The sequence below is a fragment of the Strix uralensis genome, chromosome 4 (assembly GCF_047716275.1).
Source record: "Strix uralensis isolate ZFMK-TIS-50842 chromosome 4, bStrUra1, whole genome shotgun sequence".
Taxonomy (NCBI): Eukaryota; Metazoa; Chordata; class Aves; order Strigiformes; family Strigidae; genus Strix; species Strix uralensis.
The window spans coordinates 4,438,288-4,461,392 of NC_133975.1; the positions used below are offsets into that span (position 1 = coordinate 4,438,288).

At 37.4% G+C, this 23,105-nt stretch overlaps 1 long non-coding RNA gene across 2 annotated transcripts; it reads right to left on the minus strand.

Annotated features, from left to right (window-relative positions):
* Positions 1 to 6,568: 6,568 nt before the first annotated feature.
* Positions 6,569 to 11,316, minus strand: LOC141942392 (uncharacterized). Of its 2 annotated transcripts, none has more exons than XR_012628617.1 (4): positions 11,282 to 11,316; positions 8,574 to 8,720; positions 7,041 to 7,135; positions 6,569 to 6,840 (listed from the first exon to the last, which is right to left on the minus strand). It is a non-coding gene; the product is annotated as an uncharacterized LOC141942392 (long non-coding RNA). The 2 variants fall into 2 exon arrangements; XR_012628616.1 differs by having other exon boundaries at positions 6,569 to 6,951.
* Between the last annotated feature and the right edge of the window lie 11,789 nt (positions 11,317 to 23,105).

The window sequence follows — 23,105 nt, forward strand, 5'->3', positions numbered from 1 at the left end:
ACATTTTATCCACACATATAAACGCATGTTGTTTTATCCACAACAGTAAATGAATATATCTTTCAAGAACAAAAGGACTGTGGGCCAGTGTATCTGCAAGTATATGTGTGCAGATGTGTTTGTGGATTTTCCTTCAATCATTTTGCATCCCCTGATTTTCCTGTGGGAGAATTTTTGTGTTACGATGAGTCACCTGTGCAGATCAGGATTTCTTCCTGTGACAGGGTATTTTCTGTGGCCTTGTGTTTCTCATTCTGTTTTTCTTCTAAATTCTTCTATCTCATGTCACTGGATGCTATGGGAATGCTACAAATTCCCTGGACATTGACTGATACTGCTGTTGAAACACCTGGGAATAAAATGCTTTTTGATCAGATGAAAACACAGGTGGCTCTTAATGTGTCTCTGTGGTTTGTCTTCCAAGGATTCAGGAGTCTGACAAAAGGTAGAAGTTCCATATTCCTCTCATATAGGGTTAACAGAGCTTTCCACCAAAAGACCGTATATGACGCTTGAAAAATTATGGCTTCTCTAAAGTCAGCAGAAATCTAGTAACTTAAGAACAGAGCTTCATTTTCTGGAATCATTCTGAGAAAGTACTTTGAAGTCAGGCTGAAAAAGACAGGAATGCAACCAAACTACAAGCAAATGAGTAAGGAAAAATGGCAAAGGATTTTGATTCTCCCATTGCGTGTCTTCTGCCGTCGTTGGCTTGAAAGGAGTACAGAAGAGAAAGAGCCTCCAGCAAATCTGTAGGATGATGTCCTCCTTTCCAAGAAGGTTGTGAGGACTATGTGCAAAGCTACAGTCTGAGCTCATCTCTCTTCTCACTCGTTTATAGAAATACATGGACACATCCACATGCACATGCTCATTTACAAGAAGAGACCCTAAAGGTTTGTAAGTGCTACCGTTATGTTTATTGTAACACAAACCCACTAACCTAGAACAAGACAACCCTATACATAGGGAAATCTCAGATTTGCTAGGTGAGACAGATGACACTGAAGACTGTAAAACTGCTTGCTCCTTATGTTCTTGCAGGATAAGTTACTTTCCCCAGTACTGATCTCCAGCTTTGCTTTTTTACATGCTTTGAAAAACTCTCATCTTGGGAGTCTTCCTTCTTTAGTCACTTGCAAAAGTTAACTTTGGGTCCCTTCCAAAAAGATCTTCATACTTCCCAGAGGTCTTTCAGTCTGTCTGTAAACCACAGTTCAGTCTCTCTCTGTCACAGCTCCATCATATTTCTCCAGCCTGAACATGTTCAGCTGCCACCAGGAAAGGAACAGCAGTCCTCTTCTTCACTGCCCACCCTCTCGGTGTTTAAACAGACTGTAAAATGGAGATGTGCTAATAGAGTAACTTGCACAAGGACAAATTAAGCATCTTTACCATCTGTCAGAGATGTAGATAACTGGACATGAGGCAGAGGGAACTTAAGCAAAGATGTGAAAAAAATACAAGAAAGTGATTCAGTCCAACTCGTGACTCCAGACTCATCGGGATCTTCCCTATAAATAACTATGATGTTGTTTTCATTTCTTTTTCTGGAGTTTGACTGTACTCCCACAGGCCTGTATGCGTATTTCCCACAGCGTCTCAGTGGAAAAAAGTCTGATTTTAATGTGAAGAGACTGACATATGCCAGCAGTCCCAGTTGTAATCAATTCAAGCTACCCAGTAAGGAGACAGTGATGTCCCTTTCCTTGCAAGAAACAGGATTCAGCCATTCCCATCAAAGTGAGGAGTGATACCTGGGGAGGGGCTGAATGGGGTGAGGAAGAGAAGGACTTGTGTCTTCTCCTTTCCTTTTGTCTATGCGATTTCACTTGAAAGAAATCATACTCAAATTCTGTTTATTTGCCTTGCCTGCACCCAAACCACTAATGGGTAAGGATCTGTTTTCTATCTCATATTTGCTGTTATAAAATTTATAAATGAGTCTACTATTTCAACATTCTCTTCCTCTGCGTTTTGATCCTTGAAACTGAGGAAATTAGGACCATACAGTTGAAAATATCAGCAACTGCAGTTGATTTTTCTTCTTTTAAAAGTTGTCTTAAGCCTCATAACATGCCATATGCCGTAAGCAAATATAGTTTCAACAGAGCCTGTCGGAGGCAACCATCCAACACCATCGTCTAAGTGGTTCCCTATCTAAAAAGTAAATAAAACTGCATTAAGTCTGGGGAGAAGGAGGAAGAGCTTAAGTTAAGAAGGATTTTAAAGCTGTTTCTTCTTTGAAGTGGTTTTATTGCAAATCATCTTACAGTGTAAAACTCAGCATTAAAACTCATGTCTTCTTCTCAGATCACCAGTGAGGAATTCACCCACAGTTTACAGAATCAAAAAGTGCACTTTGTACATCATTTAAGTACTGCCATGTGGCGGGATGTTTCATAATCCATGGACGGTATCGACTTATCCTCTCAGGTCAGGCCCAAAGAGGCTGCATGGCTAGTCTGGGTAATCACTTGGTTTGGAGTTGTTTGGAATGTCTCTGTGTCCACTTAGCACGTGTTAGTTCACCTCATGGACTGGCTTTGAAGCAGCTGCTGCACATTATGTTTGGAGAACTAGTGTTACTCCAGCATGGAACATTTAAAACATATACAGCATGGACACCGGGTGCTCAGCACCGAATATTTCACCCTATAGATCTGTTCTTATAGTATCACATTACTTGGCAATGTAGCAATGGCCACAGACCATCACAGAAAGCCACAGCTGGAGAGGATCCATGGTCTTTTCATTAGCAAAATCACCTCTAGAGGGATGGTAGCAGGGCTGGGACCTGAACGCTGAAATCCTGAATGCCATTTCCTATTCTGAACAAATACAATGCATCCTCACCGATTCTTCTTAAAAAGTGGAACATTAATTGAATTTCTCTGCTCATTCTTACTGGGATCACAGTTCGCAATTGTCCTCTAGTTGCATGCCTCACTGCAATTTTACTTTATCTCGCACACTGTGATTATTAAAACTGGCTGTGTGGTGTACAGTGAATTATGGTGTGATTTACTTTGAAGAGGTCAGCTTAAAAAATTTCCTGAGAGGAATTTTATTAGATGCAAACCACACCACGACTGAATTAAAATGCAGCCTAAGTATTCTTATATCCATTTCATCAATACCATTATATTTCTCCCTCTGTTTCACCATTATAAACTGAGTGGAGGTGTTTTTTTCTTTAAAGTGGATGGGTCAAAAGAAGTTTTCTACAAACACAAGGTCAATTGTGTTCCACTGAAAAGGATAATAAAGAACTGCAAAGCCTCAGTTACACTTTGTGATAAGTGGACAAGATGGACAGAGTGTAATTGAAGGGCAGATATGGAAAGTATCATTTAGTAATCACTCGGCCCAGAGGTTTGCAAGCATTTTCACCAGCAGGCATGAATGAAACGTATAATGAAACAACCATTTCCCTTTTCATTTGAGCCAGACCTTCTTAAAGCACAGGTCTGTGCATGTCTTTCCCAGTTAAACAGAACAAAAGTATTAATGTAACACACAGTACAAAATTAGCCATCAGTGCTCCACTAAGCTATGGCTGTTGTACGTGATTTCATCAACCATCTTCAACTTGAAGACAAGACCCTTCTCTGAATTCTTGGATCAATCCTGTAGTGCCTGTGTGAGCTATAAGACCTGGTAGATAAATATTCACGTTTGATTCGAATGTGGTAGAGAAATCCCTGTCTCATATCTAGGGTAGCTAGGAAAGATTATTATCTTTTTGTGTTAGCTAATAGATAGGTATAAATAAATGATGCAAATAACAGCGCAGCAGGTATTTTTGGTTTGTCAGTAAATTTGTTGTTCTGCACCAGCAATGGATGCCTTTTGCCAATCTACTTATGCTCTTAACAACGTTATTTTTTTATTGTTACTAAGGATACCGCAGAGCTATTAAATAACAAAAACTTATCTGCAGTTTTGGCTGAACTGCCATCTTTAATCATGTCACTCCAAAATGGTTTATGTAAATCAAAAATTGACTTGAAGCATCCGTTAATCTCTACCTGTCGAGACTGAGACAGCTAGTGGAAATGCAGTATTTCCTGGCATGACATATTAGCCTGGCAACATGCCTGCAGATCCGGCAGCTTGTAGATGAAGACACCTGGCAGTAGGAGAGAATTAGGAGGTATTTTTAGGGTTGATGCATTTCTGCTTTGAAAGTAGCTGTAGTAATACAGCATGCAATGGATAAATGCTTCTGTACACAGAGAAATCTTGACATGTCCTAGTTCTATACATGCCACCAACATGCAGAAAATACTTAGATATCTACTAAAATTATAATAAGCAATAAATAATAAAAAAAAAAGTATTTTCTGAATCCTACCTATTTCTGTTTCTTGAATTATCCATGTTATGAGTTCTTTGGAAAACATTATTAGTATCTGTAGCTGAATACGTTCTATGGCTCATTAGTGAACATTTGATTTTAATGCTTCTGTATTCAAAGACTTAGTGATGCTTAAAGAGATCATTTTATAAGCTTAAAATCACTTTTTAGATTACTGCAAATCATAGAATTAAGTTTCTAATGAGACTGATACTAATTTCTAAGTTGATTTCCAAAATTCTGCTGGTACAATTGTATGTGAGAATGGGAATTATTGGAAAGAAAATACCATGGTGATTTAAAAGCACTTAAAATTAAAATATTCATGCAATCTTCCCCTGATACTTGCCCAATTCATAATTAAGAGGTCCCAGCTCTCATTTTTTTTCATTTGCAATGCCTAAGCCAGGGTATTTCAAGGTATATGATGAATTGATTTTACCTTTGTTAATACCTGTACTAAACCAGAGCTTTATGTCAGAAAGGCAGCACTAAAAGTCAGGGAAACATTGTCATTTGAATCCCTCTAAAGATGTAATTGTATATCATCTGCATATAATTAGAAGCAGGTGCAGTCTCAGGCAACAAAGAGGTAATGCTAAAAATTCAGTAAAACAGAAGTCTGAGATCCACATAGCACTTACAGAAGGTAATTAATCAGTCTGGGACACCATAAAGACAAATTAAATGGGGTATCTGATATGTTTGGAAAGTTCATTTGTAAATTTTCCTGAATGACTTAAATAAAAACTGTGGAATTGCCAAGAACGAAGGTGATATATTAAATGAGATGCTACATATAGTAAACTGGAGGCAGTTAGCCCTGTTAAAATGTAAAACCTAAAGGTCTCTGCTTCGTACCATGCAAAGTGTTGACAGGATGCCAGTCCCCCAGCACTGACACCTATTCAGAGTTGCGTTTAGAAAATTGGGGCTTATGCATATATAAACAAGAGCCCATTTATGGACTGGCTTTACTTGCCCTAACAGTTTCTTTGCATACTACTGAATCTTTTCGGTTTACGTTTTGTTATTTTCTTTCTTGACCCAAACCCCATTCACATCAAGGGGAATTTTTCCATTGACATTCAGTAGGTTTTGGATCATATCCTAATTTATCCATTCCCAAGAAAGCCAGTCTGGAGCTGCCTAACTGCTGTAAAATCAGCATTCAGAAGCATTCATTTAGACTCAGAATGGTTGTGCAATTCAGCCAAGCCTCTGTCCTTTTTTATTACTAAAAACTGTATAATCAGGTATTTGCCCAACGAACAGCTGTTCTGTGCCTATATTCTTATGTGCACAATATTATATTATTGTTACTTGTCATTCATTATTCATTATCCTCCTATGAGACATCACTGATTTTTATTCTTTTTTTTACAACAACACCATTTCTCAAGGAGTTCTATTTTTTGCTTTGCCCAGCATTTTGCAGCCACTGTTTTTTGAAACAGAAAAAAAAGACACAGCAGTATTTTTGGCTATTGTCTTCTTTATTTTTCCCTATCTTTCTTTTTGCCATGACTTTTAGAAAATAGGGAAGGAAAACGAAAACGCAAATACTTTTTTTTTGGTCACTAAACAAAAAGAGTGTTCCAAATGAATATGATCGTTTATTTTTGAATCATCCCCACTTTGAAATTTTCAGACATCTATTCAAAGGAAGAAGAGTAGCTTGCCTCATTCAGAAACAGCAAAACCCCCTGAAATCTAAATGAATAGTGCATGAACACGTCATGAGCTGAAATGTGTTTGCTTAAATTAGACATTGAACAATTACAAAAAGAAATAACCATGCAAGAAAATCAGTGTGATTTGCAAATTATTTGTGAACAGAAAAAGAGCAGCCAATAACACCAGATAACTGATTAATTGTAATTAGAATGTGGGCCCCTGATCATGCATAGCCACTGATCTGATTTCAGTGAAAATAATAGGGGTTTGTCCATGTTAATGAATTCTCTCCTGAAATCAATTGATTTCATTTCTCCTAAGGAAAGTATTTGGTTCACTTCAGCAGTAAAAACTGTCCCTGTTACCTAAAAAGCTTCATAAAAATGATCTGTTCTTTTCAGTAAGAAATTGTCACATACAGAAGTGAGAAAAAAGATGGTTCTACAGGACCTGTTGATGTGTGTTTAACAAAAGCACTTGGATCTCTGGTAGCACAACACAGATGGACGTGACAGCATCAACTGTCCCCAATAAGTGCATATTGATGGATTTATTTATTTAAATGAAAGTTTTTCATCAACATACTCAGAGATATGTATTTCTAACTATCTCTTTCTCCATTAGTATAGCAAACCAGAAGCAGCATTTGATTCTTCTAGAAAATCTATAATTTTTGTACATGGCTTGGTAGAGTCAGCATTTTGTTCAGAGTACCGGGCTCCTGGTCCTGCTCCAGCTGAAGCTGTCAAGAGTTTTGCTTGTGGCCTCTCTGAGGGCAGGAAGAGCGGGTATGTCTCCGTGGCCTGCGAAGAATGGATATATGACTTCCTTCAAGACCAGAACGACTGGCAATCCGCACAAATATGTAAGTCTGGCAGAGGAGCACACCTGGCAGATGCCCGTCCTTCTTCTGCCTAAGAGCATCCAGGGGGTTAGCAAACTGACAGGGCAGATGATCTGCAGTGTAGTAATTGCAAAGAAGTAGTATTGAAGAGAAACTAACCTGAATGCACCAAAATTGCTCCAAAATTCATATGTTTCCCTTCAAACAAGCCAATTCAGTAAGATCTCCATCTTTCTTACATCACTGCTCAGACTCTGAAAAACCATGCGAGAGTTTTGGCATGAATTTTGAGGTGCACACGGGCAAATAAGACTCACACTCATAGCTCTGAGAGGAGGAACATTGGAAATCACTAATGCTAAATCTGAGGTTAAAAATTCCTACTGTGTGCAAATGTAAATTAAATAAGCAGAAAGAAGCCAAAGGAAATGCTGCTCGATCAGAAGCAGAAAGTTCCTGATTTTCCAGCTCTAAAAATAAAGGATTTTTTGTAACAACTTAGATGTAGAATATTTCCACAATTCTGAATTAGTAAATTAGCAACCTGAAGATACATTAATCATCCAAGCGTTATGAGAGAATTCCTGAAGCATAGAAGTCATCCAGGCAATGATTAGTTCAGGAACTGAGCCTGACATGAGTTTAACCCTGAAATAATGCCAACGATTTGCAGAGGCATGGAGGCAGAACCCAGACCTGGGAGACATGGTGGAGCTCTCACAGGAAGCACAGAAGGGAAAAGTGCGTTAAAAAACCCCAAATTTACTCAAATAATTTTGGAGAGGAAAAAGATTGCATGGATAAAAGTGAAATGCACTGAAGCAATATACTGCAAAGCACAATATTGCAGAGCTCTGATGAGCATCAGAGACAGTCAGACTTGTAGTAAATAAATGTTATTACGCTGCCACAATTACAGCATCTTCCTGTTTTCAGGCTGGTTGAGCCATCTGGCATGGGCATCCGGATAAAAGTTATGCAATTATTAAAACAAGCTAAATTAAATTAATTTAAATTCATCACAGTGTACAAAAATAACTGGCCAGAAGCATCGAATCATAGCTGTTTTGAACATGATGACCTATTTTTCTGTTTTTGCTGGGCTTTCTTTAATTATGAGATAACATGCTGCCTTTGAAACCAGTGGCAAAAGTCCAGTTGAGTGAAAAGAGAGATTTGCACAGGGTACTGTTTCCCTTGTACGGTAGCAGTGACATGCTTCATTAAGCACCATGCACATACATCACCTAGAGAAGGACACAGATACTTTTTTATTACTGTATGTTGGCCTCTCATGTAGGATGTGAAGTTACTACATTACATCAAAATGTTTCCCATGCTATTTTGGGAAGATCCAAAAGACTTTTTCATTCCCTTAAATGTTATGAGAAGTTTGTGTCCTTCAAACTATTCATAAACAGGTATTTTTTATTTAGATTTTTCCAAAATGATTGTCTAAATGTCTTGTTTGCCACAAATGCAGGTTTTTTGTTAGAAATTCAGCCAATCTTTTGGTGATATGTGTTTAAAAAACAGTGTAAAAAATGAGTAACTGAAAATGGCTTGATTTAAAGTGCTGAAGAAAATGGGAAGGCGTTCAACTAGCAACCTCCCAGAGCTGCTAGGAATAAGAGCAGTCAAGAAGGAGAATCCCAAGAAGGAGAATCCTGAAGAATTTGTTTCTATATTTACCAAATCTGCTTGCCAGTACATGGAGGGAAAAGGCAGCATCTTGCCTGCTGCTTGGTCAAGGCAGCCTGGCTCCGGGTTTAGGAAGATGTTTGTGTCCTACTGATTCAACAGGATGTGTCTTCCACAGGCGAGGCTCCCGATCTATGTCTGAAACCCAGCAGCAGACACACTAAGGACAAAAGGATAGTAGCTTCCACAGCTCAAGCCATGAGCATCTCCAGCTTTAGCTAAAGCTCTCTGAAATGCTTTTCTGCATCCTAATAACTCATTAAAAGCCATCAGCAAGGATGTACATATCCTCCTACAGCACAGACAAAAACTCCCTCTGAACTCTATTTGGCTTTCAGCTTTTTCTTCTGTCATTTTTTTTGCAATTACATTGGCATTAGGTAAACCCTTTTACAGAAGTTCTTCAAATCTATAACTGAATTGCATAAAGAGCCAGTTCAACTAGTTTAATGCATTGGATTAGAATCCAAGCTGCAGATAAAACATGCTGTTTATTTGTTTTTATGCTCCTGATGTGAGGTGTCCCACTGGGCAGAACCATGTCACATATTGAAGGGGATTTTGTGGGATGCAGGGAAAGTCTGTACTAGGGACTAACAAGTATTTTTTTCAGGAGTGTTCAGGGAGGAGGTGGAAGTTGTTTTAAAAGAAATAATTTTTCCTAAATGAGGTCCATACTTCTCCGGATAAAGCATAGGCAGGGATATTTATCACTAGCCTTTTTTCTTTCTTAAACAGGAAACGGTAAAAATGCATTCAGTGTAAGGTTCTATTTAAAAACCTAGCCTAGACTCGCCGTTCATCACTTACCTAGCAATATTAAAATGCAGAGGTGCTAAAAGCTGTAGGAAAAAACAGGTGTGGAATATGTGACTTGGACCAATATGAAATAAAATGTTGGGCAGAGGGGATTCTCTAACTGTAATTAGATTTTAAGCTTAAGTAACTGCAATTTTACAAATTTCTCCCTCTTCCAAATTGCAAAGAAACTCTTTTGAGTAAAGCTGATAATGTGCATACTTTCAGTCTAAGGAAATTAAAATGAATAAATTATTCACCTAAAATGACACGGGCATTTACAATAGGAGCCTTATCTCTAATAACATTGTTATTACCATTATAATTGTTACAATAATTTTCTTTTTGAAATCTCATAAGTCTGTTTCTCATATGTGCATTTAATTCAGATTCCCTTTCAGGTAAATATCATGCTTATTATGTCTAGGCTTCAGTAGACTTGCCTGAATTCTTTTCTTTCATAAGTTCTCACCTTCTGAGAATGTTATTGATCCTATTGAGGTAACGTGATTATCTATCTGGGAGAGAGATTAGAAGTCTGGACATGTAGTCCTATTCTTGGCCATCTCATTTAAGGTTTGTGAATTTTAGCAAAGCACCTTAAAAAAAAGAGCCTCAGTACTGAAACAGGACAATGACGCACACGTGTCGTCTTTAAGTCAGTGAGTTTTGCAAAAGGAATGGAATAAATGTAAGACTAACTCATTTTTTTACAAATAAAGTTTCAGATCTTCAGCTGAAAGTCCCTAGAAGTGTTAATTATTTTTATTCCAGCATCTATGCATAAATGATCTTGCTGAACAATCAAATCAGCCTTTTATATTTTCTTACATGGTTAGTTCCACTAGGATTACAGTTATTTTAAAATATACATGAAAGACAGTAGTTATTAGCAAAAGCCCTGGAGATTTATACTTACAGTGAGAACCAGAGGGTTAAAGCCAGCTATTTGGAAATGTCTGTATATACAAATACCCACTAGACACATCAGGTCCTTGGGTGTGTATACAATGGAGCATCACACCAGCTATCTGCATTTGTAAGCTAACAAAACCCATGCACAAATACCTGATCTATATGCATACCTTGGGGTTTGCACACATAAAAAATGGCAAGGGCAAATATCTGTGAACAATTGCATTTGCCTCACTTTGAAAATCTGCCCGTTAGGATCAGCCTGTACATCTTGAGAAACAACCCATCTTCCTCCTTCCTTCTGAGTGTTTATTACTGTAATGACCAAGTTAGCTTGGAAGCACAGCAAAAACAGGTGAACGTTTAGAATGGGGCAAGAGAGAGGAGTTCCCATCATATGATTAATCAGACAAATGAGGTATTTGGAGAGAACTGTTTGCATGCAGCTGAGTTTTCTAAAATGTTATGAAGTAATTGCATTATGAAAATAATCAGCTGCTCTGCATTCTGATCATTAGAAGCTGATGATATAATTGTGTTATAATGAAAAGCATTCTGGTGATTATTCCATAGAGAACTTCTCTGCAGATAATATTCAAATTTACTTTATTTTGGCATCATTTCAAAGAAACTGAAAGTACAATGTAAACAGCTGGACTGTGAGGTAATGTTATTATAGCTTCTGAAGTATGTCCCCTTTTTTAAACTATTATCTTGAGAAAGTTCTTTGAGTTTATCTGCATAATGCCAGCTGAACTTGTTTATGTTTTATGGTGACTCATTAAATAACTTTGTTCTGTATTTCCAATGGGAACCAGCAGTTTTATTCTTCTTTTTTTCTGAATAATTAATTAGAAACCATCCCAAAGCCATAAAGAATCAGTAATACTGTCATTCTTTTGTATCCAGAATGATATTTTATCACATACTCTTTTCTACTGATACTCTACGACAAATGTTAACAGCATGTACTATTGGTGACTTACATTTATGGCATTTTGCAGGGTATAACACAAGTCAGATCTTCCTCCGTCAGTAACTTTACTATAGTTTCAAAATAAGCATGCTGTATTTTCTCAAGTTAATCAGCAATCTCCAAACTAGGCATCTGGTATATAAACCCCTCATCTAGGTGAGTGAGGGTTGCCTCCCAAAGATGATTCAATCCATTGGGTTTTGATGGGACAAACAACTCTACAGAGGAATCCGCTTTCCTATTGAATATCTGGCAAACTGTAGCTGTGGGTAAATCAATCTCCCAGACAAATAAGAAAACTAAGTTATTCTGCTGTCTTGTTAAAAGCTGTGTGTTTTTCTGCTATTGCTACAGTATTTGAATGCACCTTGAACAGTAAAACATAGTTTTATGCTCTGCTGACTATATTGCTTGCAGGGAGATGTCTGGGCTACAACATGGGCTAATCTTTGACTTGTAACAAGCTCTTTGTTTTCTACTCAGAGTTTCTTCATTATCCTGCCCCAGATAAATATGTAACTGAGGTCCTATTTGATGGGTAATAGGGGTGAGAAAGCAGAGGTGAACATTGTTCTACTCAGTAAGACCCATTAGTTTCCCTTTGCTACAAACAAGCATTTCCAGTCTCGGAATTTCCCAGCTGATTTAAACCCTCTCTCTGCCTTTTTATCCATGATACACATGGCTGTTTTTGAATTTCTTGCTCAGTGCAAAGAGAAAAAATTGCCAATTCAGTGTGGTGTGGAGCCAGCCAAGCCTAGTAGCAGCAATGGTAGCTGGGGGGAGAAAGAGAAATAGTAAGTGTTGAACAGTGGATACTGAGAACTTGGCCTCAAATGTCCTTCTGTATTGAAAATGTCATGCTAATTACAAAGTTGTTGCATTATTATTTATAATAATGCAAACGTGGGCTGAGGTTTTCTTGAGTCCTTTAAGGGTTTTTGTTTGTAGTTACAGTCTTGCATCGCCGAGCCTGCACTGCTTGGGAGGTCAGTGTGCTCTCTGGGTCAACAGTTCCACCTTTGCCTTTAGTCCTGCTGTAAAACCAGATCAATCAAACATCTGTAGCACCACTCTTAATATACAAGATCAGCTCCCCCTGCTTTTCTCATTTTCAGGTCTTCGAAAAGCGTGTTCACATCTTCACCAGCCCGCACTTGTGATGTGCTGAATCAAGTGAGAAGGCTCAGATAAAATGCCCTGTTTCATTTGATAATGTTTTTACAGGGGAAGTAAAAGCCCACACCTCTCATTGACTCTAATCAGAACAACACGTAATTGGCAGTGCTGAAAATAAAGCCACTAGCACAGATGTTTCTTGTTGTCTCAGAAGTTTAAAAGAAGGAAAAAAAGGCAGCGCCAGACCTTGAAAGGGATCTGTAAGCTTCTGAAAGGTATTTAGTTGCCTAATTCCAAATTGCTTTAGTAAAACTTGAGCACCTAAATACACCTAAAGCTGTATCTATATATTTGTCTATGATTACTTAAGACAGTAGCTAAATCTTACACCTTCAGAGCCAGAACTCCATTTCCTGCTTTAAGTGCCACTGCCAAATGGAAAGAGGTAGAAAAAGCCAACAGGATAGAAAACGTTCTCCTCCAGCCTCTGCAGTTCAGCCAACAAGGAGAACTTCTGCGGAGTTCAAATGCACTGAAATTGGGGTTGATGTATCTTAGTCTACTGGCCTATGAAGTTGATTGCTGACTTGCTCTTTCTTTTATACTGTAAGGGTCTCCAAATGGCATTGTAATAATAAAATGCTGTAACAAGGAGTAACAATTGCGACTCCCTAGTTATACTTTTTTACAGAGAGCTGGATTTTTCACGTAACTGCGATGTAAGTTTTTGAGATGTTGCTTTTTCAGTGCTTTTTATTTTACTGCAGCAATCAAAGAGAAAAATCATTTCTTTGACATGTTATGTGAATCCAACAGAGAAATGCTGGAGGGAGGCTTTGGGAATTGTTAGCTGCATACTCTACTGGCAACAGAAAGGAAGGATTGGGATAATTCCTGCACCTTTCATGGGCTTGCAATATCTCCAGATATTGCTGAATTATTGAGGCCATAGAACTTCCACCTGGAACTCATAAAAACGTTGGGGACAAGCAGCATTTCTGTCTAAAATTTACCACATTGAAACGTGTATTGGATTAACTTTTTTGTTTCCTTTTTTAAATGCCGCCATGGAGAAAATCACCAGATGTACCTATAAGGCCTTTTGTCACCACCACCCCCCAGCGTATCTAGAGACATAAATGGAAGCTCTGGATATGCAGTTCTTCTGGAAAAAAAAAAATCTTTTGCAGCTTTGCATTGGTTTATACATCTATTTACCAAATAGCATAAAGTAAAAGAAGGTTCCTTCCTTATTGAGTGTTGACATCTTCCCCTTGACACCTTCACAACAAAAGCAGATCTGTGAATGTCAAAGTGAGATAGTAAGAGGAATCATGGACACAAACATGGCGTGGGAAAAGGCTTGGGAACCATGGGTGCTGCTGTTACTAGACAAGGTATATAATAAGACAGACAGGTTATACATCTATCAACAATTACATCTATGAGCAGGGTCCTCAGAGAAACTATAGCAGAACATCTCTGTATTCTAAGACAAGATCTCTGCTAATAGTCCTACTAAGCCATAGCTATGCTTGATTATATTATTATTACATATACAGCTATGGCACCTCACGTTGATAATATTAAAACACACACTTCAGCAGCACCTACACATCTGCCAAGCTAGCTTCTCCTTCCTCCCATGCCCACTGTGGTAAGCAAATGGCAGGTATGGTAAAAAAAAAAAATCCTAACCATTCTTACCCCTAGGTCACACAGTTTAAACATTATGCATAGCAGGGTGTTAGTAACAGATGGACCGTTACAGTGTGTGCCATGAATACCTACTAAGAAATGAATCTATTTTGTATCAATATTGTGGTTGGGAACTAAAAATCCTCATGAAGAGTCATTCCTGTGAGTAAGCAGTATAGTCTGGCAGTTTTAACTCAGGGGGTGGTGGGGAATAACAAAAGCAATCATTCCATATAATGGAATAACTACCTGCAACAGCTCTGTTTACATAGGCAGTCAATTCTAATTTGTAAATAGCACACAAGTGAAATTAAAGGCAGTATTAATGGTTCACAGATTGAAACTTTGCAGAAGAAATTTTTAGTGCATGGCGAACTTCTGCAGCCTATCTAAAAAAGGTGTTAATGGAAGTTTTGAAAGACGTTTAGCTAAGATAGTTTAAGGGAAGCCTTTGCAATTCATACTAATTTCTTTCTCATAAATGCATCATACATGTCCTCAGTATCGGCCATAATGTTATCATTTCCTCTGGTAATTATAACTCTGTGTAGTGAGTCTCCATATCTATAAAGCTTAATGTTTCACATCCCGTATTATGCTCCCCTGGTAACAGCAGTTTGCTACCACTGTTGCCTTTCTGTTATATGGCCCAGCATTACTGAATATGGCTTGTAATAGCCCATTTCCTTCTTTCCCTATTCCTAATTTAAAAGCAACCATTTTTTAACGCTTGTAATATGGATGTCACTCCGAGCTGAAACATTCTGCTTAGGGCCAAATTCTGGTCTTCACTGATGGGATAACTCCCATTCCCATCAATGAAGCCAGGATTTGTCTGCAGCTCTCGACCTCATTTCATTTGGAAAAGGGGGCTAGGTTTGTGCTCGGTGGCTTTGGTATGTCCTTCCAAGAAGCTGATAACCTTTCCACAAATGCCCTTCCTGAAAGGAAACAATCAGCAGAATGAGAATTAAAATGAGTTGAAGCAGAAAATTAATCAACCAGGAGGCATTAATGGATTAACTCTTTTCCAGGCAGCGTCCCTTCCAGCACCCCTCCACCTTTTCAAGGACAGGGTGAGCAGGAAACCTGTCCCCTAACCTGGAGATCTGCCTAGCAAGAGACTAGCTCAGCTGGGGAGGAAAGCCTGCCCAGTCTTTTGCACCATTTGCTGAACAAATGATCATTTAATCTCTGACTAATCAGGACACTTACACAAGTGCTAAACTGACCGCTAATACTTCTTTTTCTGACACCTTCAACAAAGTGCTGAGAAGCCTTAGTTCTTGTGGGCTTTTCTCATGCACTTGTTCTCATACCCAAGTTTTATTATGCTTTCTGCATTAAAAACAAGAAGGCCACCTGATTACATTATACAATAGAGTATCTGACTCACCCTTATAAATATCTTTAAGATTTTTGCAAACCCCAGGATTGCTAATGCTTAAATCAACAAGAAACAAAATTAGTTCTAGCACTAAGATTTTTGCAAACCCCAAGATTGATAATGTTTAAATCAACAAGAAACAAAATTAGTTCTAGCACTCTTTTTCTTAAGGAACTCCAACACTAAAAAAGAAAATCACATGATAAAATTGCTTCTGACTCTTAAATCCTGTGCTGTGTCACAAACTAAATAATTCTAAATTCCCATAAAGTCTATCTGTTCCTGAAAGAGGTAATCTATCAGTTTGTTGTATAGTGTTTGCAGGTTAAATATTCACTAATGGTTTATTAGCACATATATTATGATGATCAGCTTTGATTAATGCCCAAGTGTTTCTGAGTTTCTCATATTTAATGAGTATTTTCAGTACTCCTTATTGCTTTATCAACATAAATTACAATAACTGTCTAATAATTGTAAATCAATACAAACCCTGCAGTAAATCTTTCTGAAGGAGAGAGCTGTTAAAAAATGAAATGGCAATCCAAATTTCTTTTTCACTGCTTTATTATACTTTCTCTCCTGGTTTTTATTTTTTTCTGAACCTGCAGCAACGCTAGGACAGTATATTTGTTGAATCACCTTACTTGGCGACAATTTTTCTTCTTGTTTCAATTCACTGAGATTGGGATCCTGTTCTTATTTTTGCTATAGTCTGCAGAGGCAAGTGTGATTCTTGAGGTCTTGTGGTTAATTTTACTTTGCCTCTGGCTCTCCCTTGTTTTCACTTCTATTTTGTTATTTTAAATGAAACTTGTGAATGCACTGAAACCGACACACCTCTGTATGTATACCTTGAACAGTTTGAACCACAGATCCCTGGTTTCAGCACAGAGTGGGCCTTAAGAAGAGACTTCTTGTTGAGATTTAGGTTGGAAGATGTAGCTTTCCAGTGGCTGCTCCCTTGGGTATCCTCCACCGGCAACGGAGAGAGGGAAGTCTTTCTAAAGAGCAGTTCCCAAAGTAGCTATCTAAAGCAGGCAGGATACATCTTCCTCCACAAGTGACAAAAAAGGGATGACTAACTTTGATTCAACACCTACCTTTTGGACGGCTAAAGTTAAGGAGGATGAATCATACCGTTAGTGTACTGGTCTCCTTCCTCTTTATAGAACAAGAAATTTGTTGTTGCTTCTGTCTTTTTATGTAGTCCTTGCCCCAAAATGTCTACTAGTTTTATGGTCTACAAAAGACATATTTTACAGAATCATATTATTGAATTGAAATCACAGGCTGGGGTCTAGGTGTGTGGAGACCAAAAGCCACCAGATAGAACTGCAGGATATGTCATTTGGTGAACAGGCCTTCAATAAATTTTAGTATGGTTATTTGCCCTGGATTGGCCAATCTCTTTAAAGCTTCCTGCTCTTTCAAAGTGGCCCATTATGTCTGGGATGATTTCAGGTAGTCAGGATCCTAATGTGAGTGAAAGTACTTCTAACAACAAAGTCTTTACTGTGTTGGAGTGAGTCAGTCCCTGCCAGCAGAACTGTTTGTTAAAATTGCTGCCAGTTCCTGAACTATTGGTTAAAAACCACTTCTCACTAATTCTATTGACTAGCACTGATGTACCCTCTCTGAAGATTTCTGCTACCAAACCTCTGCTCAGTAAAGTCTTTCAATGCTTGATGAGCACAACTTAATTTAAGACACCCTCCACACACCCCCTTACAGCTGAATATCTACATTTGCTTTGCTGTATGGAAACAGCCTACCTTGAATTTTTTTACAAAACAGAACAATTATAAACTACTGCTATTAGCAAACCCTGTTAAATTCTTGTCTGCTGCTCAATAAACCAATCTGACTATCAATATATTTCTTCTCAGCAACATCCTCTAATACTCCCACACAGATTGTTCCCGCTCAAGACTTCTAAAACTGCATCCACAACTTCAGCTGCAGGCAATAGATGCAGACACAACCCAACATATCACAGAAATGAAGCTTATAAGAGTATTTAGGTGCAGTTGCTCTGCAGGAAGTTTTCTGGATTTCTTAAAAATATCAGGGACAACAACCAAAAAAAAAAAAAAAAAAAAAGTGAGGTGCGTAGGAGAATGAAGGACACAAGATATTAATTCTTAGAGTCAGTGAGCTGTAGTGTACAAAACGAAGCCCAGGAACACATGACACATATTTGTGAAGCACTAAATGATACCAACTCTCGTTTTCAACAGGCACAAATAAACCAGCTAGATTAGAAGATGTCATGAAATGAAAATGAAAACAATAGAATTATCTACTTTAATTTTCCCCAAAGGACAATGCAACTTATCACAGAAGCTACAGAAGTGCATAAACCATGGCCTAATATCGAAGATTTATAGATTACAAACTCAGAAGACACCATTATGTTCACCTAGTCTCACCTTTGGTACAGTTCATAATATATACCTTCACTGAGCACTTCTTGCATCAAGGCTATAACTTTTGGCAGCGTTAGGGCTCTTCTCCTAGAAGAACATCCCAACATAAAGACTTAAAATGATGGGGAATCAATAACACGCTTTAGTAATTTGTTACACAGAACCCCCCTGCTTTAAAAATGTGTGTTTTATTTCCAAAATGATTTAAATGATTTTGTCCATTGGCTTTTGCCACGCTTCTGTCAGCTAGATTAAAGAGCTTTCCTTTATCAGAAGTCTTCTCTCCATGTTTCTACTTATAGATTAGAAGGTGACTTAATCATAATCTTTTCTTAGATAAACTAAATAAATAGATCTTGTTTAGGCTTTCCAGACCTCTATAAATCCAAACACTCTTCCAGACTCTCTGCTTTGCAAGATGTGGTTTCCCATCTAAAATATCTCACATAGTTTCTGCTTCTAGTTGTATGACTTTTCCTGGTTTTATTGAAATTTCTGTAACTTAAATCAGGCCACCTCATCAAATGATTCAGCATGCTCTGTGAAATCAGCCCTTCATTGCAATTATTTCTTATAACTCAAAGCTCTTATTGATAATTAGTGTAGGGATGCTGTCTGATCACTTACCCCAGATCTACAGTGCAGTTACAGTTATGATCCAGATGTTATTTAGGTTTTTAGAGAGTTCTATGGAGTACGTTCACATTATGTTTGCAAAGACTCCACTCAGACAAACACAAAAGTATTCTTCCTTGTATTTATTTTTATCACAGTTTCACGCAGTGTTTCAGATTTCCACTTCTGGATGGCTGTTTCATAGACATGCTATGATTTCATTTACTTATTTGTTTTTAATTAAACAGGTTTGGTGGTCTTGGCCTAGTTTTAGTGAGCAAATATCTTCCTCTAAAATTTACTAAAATATCTAGTAGAGTTTACATACTGATTGGTCAAAGGCTGCAAATACCACAGACTACGTTCTTTACTTGCACATATGAGAGGTGCTAACAGTATTTGTGACAGCATATGGGCTAGTTTCACATCATTTCTAAAATATTTCCAAGCTACATCATACGGTGGAGTAGTCACAGATATTTTGACTTGGTTACTCTGTCACGTATATGGGGAAAGGCTTTTGTAGCTCTAAGCCTAAAGGAGAAAATTTAGGGAAGAGTCTTACTATTTTGCCAATTTTTATTTTTTTTTTTTTTTAACCTTTCTTCTCATTTACATGTGTTTCAACAGTCTTACAGAAGGTGGTAGCAGCTACCCTAAAGATTTGTGCCTCTTACATGACTTCCTTTTATAGGAAATACATGTTTTTTTTTCAGTTGGAGACCACTTTGCTCTTTAATCTTATACAGTTTTTATATAGGAAGCAGTTGAAGTAATTCTTCTCAAGTAAAAATATGTTAAGGAATAGGAACATTTCATGTGTTGTTCATGTGTTTACGGCCAAAAAGTCAAATTTAAATCAGAATCTCAGCACCATAATCTTTTAGCAAATGTTACCAGCTGTTCAGCTCCACACTTTCTTCCTTCTAAAAGCAAGTAAGAAAGTGAAAATCCATCATATCAGTCAGCTAGTGGTTCTTAGTACTCTTACCTTGACAGATGATACATCAGAGTGCCTGTCTTTCTGGAAATTTTAGTTTTAATGGGCTGGGATCCATCTTCCTGCAAACTCTAAAATAAAAATATGCATCAAGTCATTTATATATGACTTGAGCCTATGTATATAGGCTCACTTTTTATATGTTGTTCTGAGAAATAGTACTTTTTTTTTTTTCTATGTCTATTTATTATGTCTGACTATATTTTTCTTCATTGAAAGGGCCAGTGAAAGTAGCATGGCTGCTCTAGTATTTTGATATTCTTCCAAATGGAAAGAAGTGTGAGAATATTATAAAAAAACCCAAAACAGTAGAGATGTATAATAGGCAGAAGATTGCTTTGAAATTTGCCAAAAAATTAAGAGGGAAAAAAAATCCTCATGAAAGGGGAATAAAAAAACGCCAGAGAAAGTATTTTCTAAATATTACAGTCAATGGGATCCCAGGAAAAACCTCCTTTTTCATATATATATAATTCTATATTGTATATAATTGTAAATTTTATATATATAATAATATAAATATATCGTTCCCTATATGCTATATTACCTAGACTGCATTTTTCTCTTATAGCTGTGCAGAGCCCTGCATCATAGAGTATGGATGCTAAACATAACATTAGGTGATACTGTAGTAAAGATCAATATAAAAATTTACCGTAATAAAGACAAATAAATTATATGGGGGTGAACATGGTTTTTAAATCTCTATCTCTATCATCTCTGTCCACACAGTAGCAAAACGATGTTTAACTCTGAACAGGTAAAATATGTGAGGTAAAATAGCCTCTAATCTAGGCTTTTTGCCAGATAGGTGTGACCTTGGTGGCAATGGGAAATAACTGACAGATTACACCCTACATTTCTAGTACCATAGAAACAGTCCTGGAAATATGATATGTTAAAAATTTTCTCCTCTCTAGTAAATAAGAACTACTTTGAAAAGCCAGTTGAAACCGTACACCTTATATACCAACCTGGGTAGCCTACTGCCACTGGGTTGACAGCAAAACTGGAGTGGGTGAGGAAAACAAATGGGGCACGTTTAAATCCATGACATCTTGTATTTTCATTTCTGATATGGGGGATCTTGACAAATATTAGAATAACTCAGACGCAATCTTTATTTGCACATCTATATCAAACGATAGCTTCTTACCTTTAAAGTCAAACCCCTTCGTTACCCAGCTCAGGCCTGTTTGACCCACTAACCTGTTAGGTTGCTGACCTTTCCTAATATTCTCAGTCTTTACTGTCCAGCTGTCAACTTATCCTGTATATCCACACTTTCCCTTGTACTACTCTTCAAACACAGGAAAAGCTCCATACTAAAATCCAAACATCCCTTACCTTCTCTTTCTTCAAATCCTGATTTACAGTTTATCTCCCTCACGTAACCTACTCATGTCTTCCTTTTTTGCTACTTGTTTACTTCCAACCTCTACCATTGCATTAGCAACAATAAAAATACTAGAACTGCGTGAATACCTGATTTCATTTTTGTTATTGTTTGCTGTCTGAAATGAAAAAAAAAAATCAATATTTTCTTTTGATAATTCATTTTACTTTCATTTCTAGTCAGTCTGGCAAAAATGAAAAGAAAGATGAAATTGTTTTGAATTGAAAAAGTATTTGCTTGACCCTAAACAAAGTAATTCAAATTGTTTCTTAAGCTCCATTTTTTATTATAAAGGAATTGATTTTTTGAAGCATTATTTTTATTCAAAAATTATTTTTTCTAACCTTTTCTTTTTTCAACAATATGCACATATTTTGTTGACATGATTCACCTACTTTTTGTTTTCATCAAAAAGACTCACTAGGAAAAATTTCCCATACTCAGAAACATAAATGGAACAGAAAATGCTGTAATACTTCTTTGCTATGTTCATTTATGTGCAAATTCAGCCTTCATGTCCTGTTGCATATGCTCGTGTCTTAATCTGTAAAGTTTGATGGGCAATGATGCCTCCATTTAGTGTTTGTGCCACACCGGCCACAAAAAAGTTTGGACTTTAGTAGGGACTTTTGATTTATAGTCCAAACCAAATGCCAGTAAGGGATGGAAATCCCCTACCTTTCCTGCTTTTTCCAGATTTAAACCTAGATCACGTATCTCACAACAAATATACTGAACAAAAATATTCACATGAATAAAATAATCATATTTATATAGCCAAGTGGAAGCACTTAAGGGTTGTTTAATGGATAAGTACAAAACTATTAACAAGAACATAAATTTTGCCAAGAATGTTGGCAAGAGATGATGCATTCCTTACAGGATTTATCTATACCCATTAGTTTAAACCTTTAGCAAGACAACATCAGAAAATTTAGTGTCAGCTTAAAGGTCTGAAAAATGTTGGAACAGCTTTGGACAGGAAAATTCACCTTTTGGTATGCTTTAAATAGCTTTCAAAGCCAAACCCTCTTGGGCTCTAGTGTGCAATTACTTGAGGAGTGTTGAGAGTTGATTGTACATGGCTGCTGTTGGGAGATGTGTGTAGAATAGAAAACAAAACATCCAACAGAGGAGCAACCCACTATCTATCTAGGTTATCTAGTGCAGTCAGATAAAAAATGGGTAGAGTACATATATATATTTTTTCTTTTTTTCTTTTGATTGGCATTTGGAAAGACAATATTCCCGTTGAGTCAGGATTTGCTCTCACAGGTCATGTCTATTCAAAGGTGTTGGTGCTCTGCACCCCCTCCTTGGCTATATGTGGGAACTGGACACTGCAAAGTTGGTGTAGGCTTCCGGAATGATGGTTAGCTTCTTCACGCCATCATAGCCAAATTGTCTATTTAAGAAACAAAAGATAATAGCACAGCATTAAATTTGTTTCCTATGCTTCCTAACTGAAGCTTATGACATGTTCTGCAGACTCAGGACTTCCTAGCTCTATGGGATTGTCCCATTCAGTGGCAGAAATGCTGGTGGGGAGCAATGATCTCCAATTTCTGGCCTGTTTTCAATTAGGATCTGCAGTGTCCTTTCCTGATATCACACAAAGGACACAGAGTTTCAGTATATCCTTAGGATATCATATAAAATAACTGCACTAGTTATTCCTGTCTGAATTATAGAATGAAGTGTTCCTGTTTTTTTTTTCCCCCCTCTTTTTCCCCCTCCCTCTCTGATCCTGCAGCACTTTGCAGGTTTGGGACTATAATCAGCAAATCCTGTGTGAAAACTTATCATCTGATTAAGCACTGTTGGTTCAAGCTGATAGGAAGAATTGCCTAAAAATAAGGTATCAATTTTGAGCCAAGTGTTGTAATTTTAAAACCACTACTTAAAAGGTATACGGTAATGTAATTAGTCAGGGATGTAATTAGAAACATTTAGATGATGGCTTGAGTGAATGACATTTCTTGCTTAGCCGTGCATTTTGGAAATGTTACAACCTGATTCAAGTTCTCAAAGTAACTTTTGTCTCGAACTTTGTACACTTTGCAGAAGTGGAAAAAATAATTGGCAATTCCTTTGAGGTGATGCTCTTCTGACGCTCCCCCAAAATGCTTTTGCTACAACCTTGCTCTTGTATCATAGCCTTTATTCAGATCAAAAAGCAATTTCAAGCAA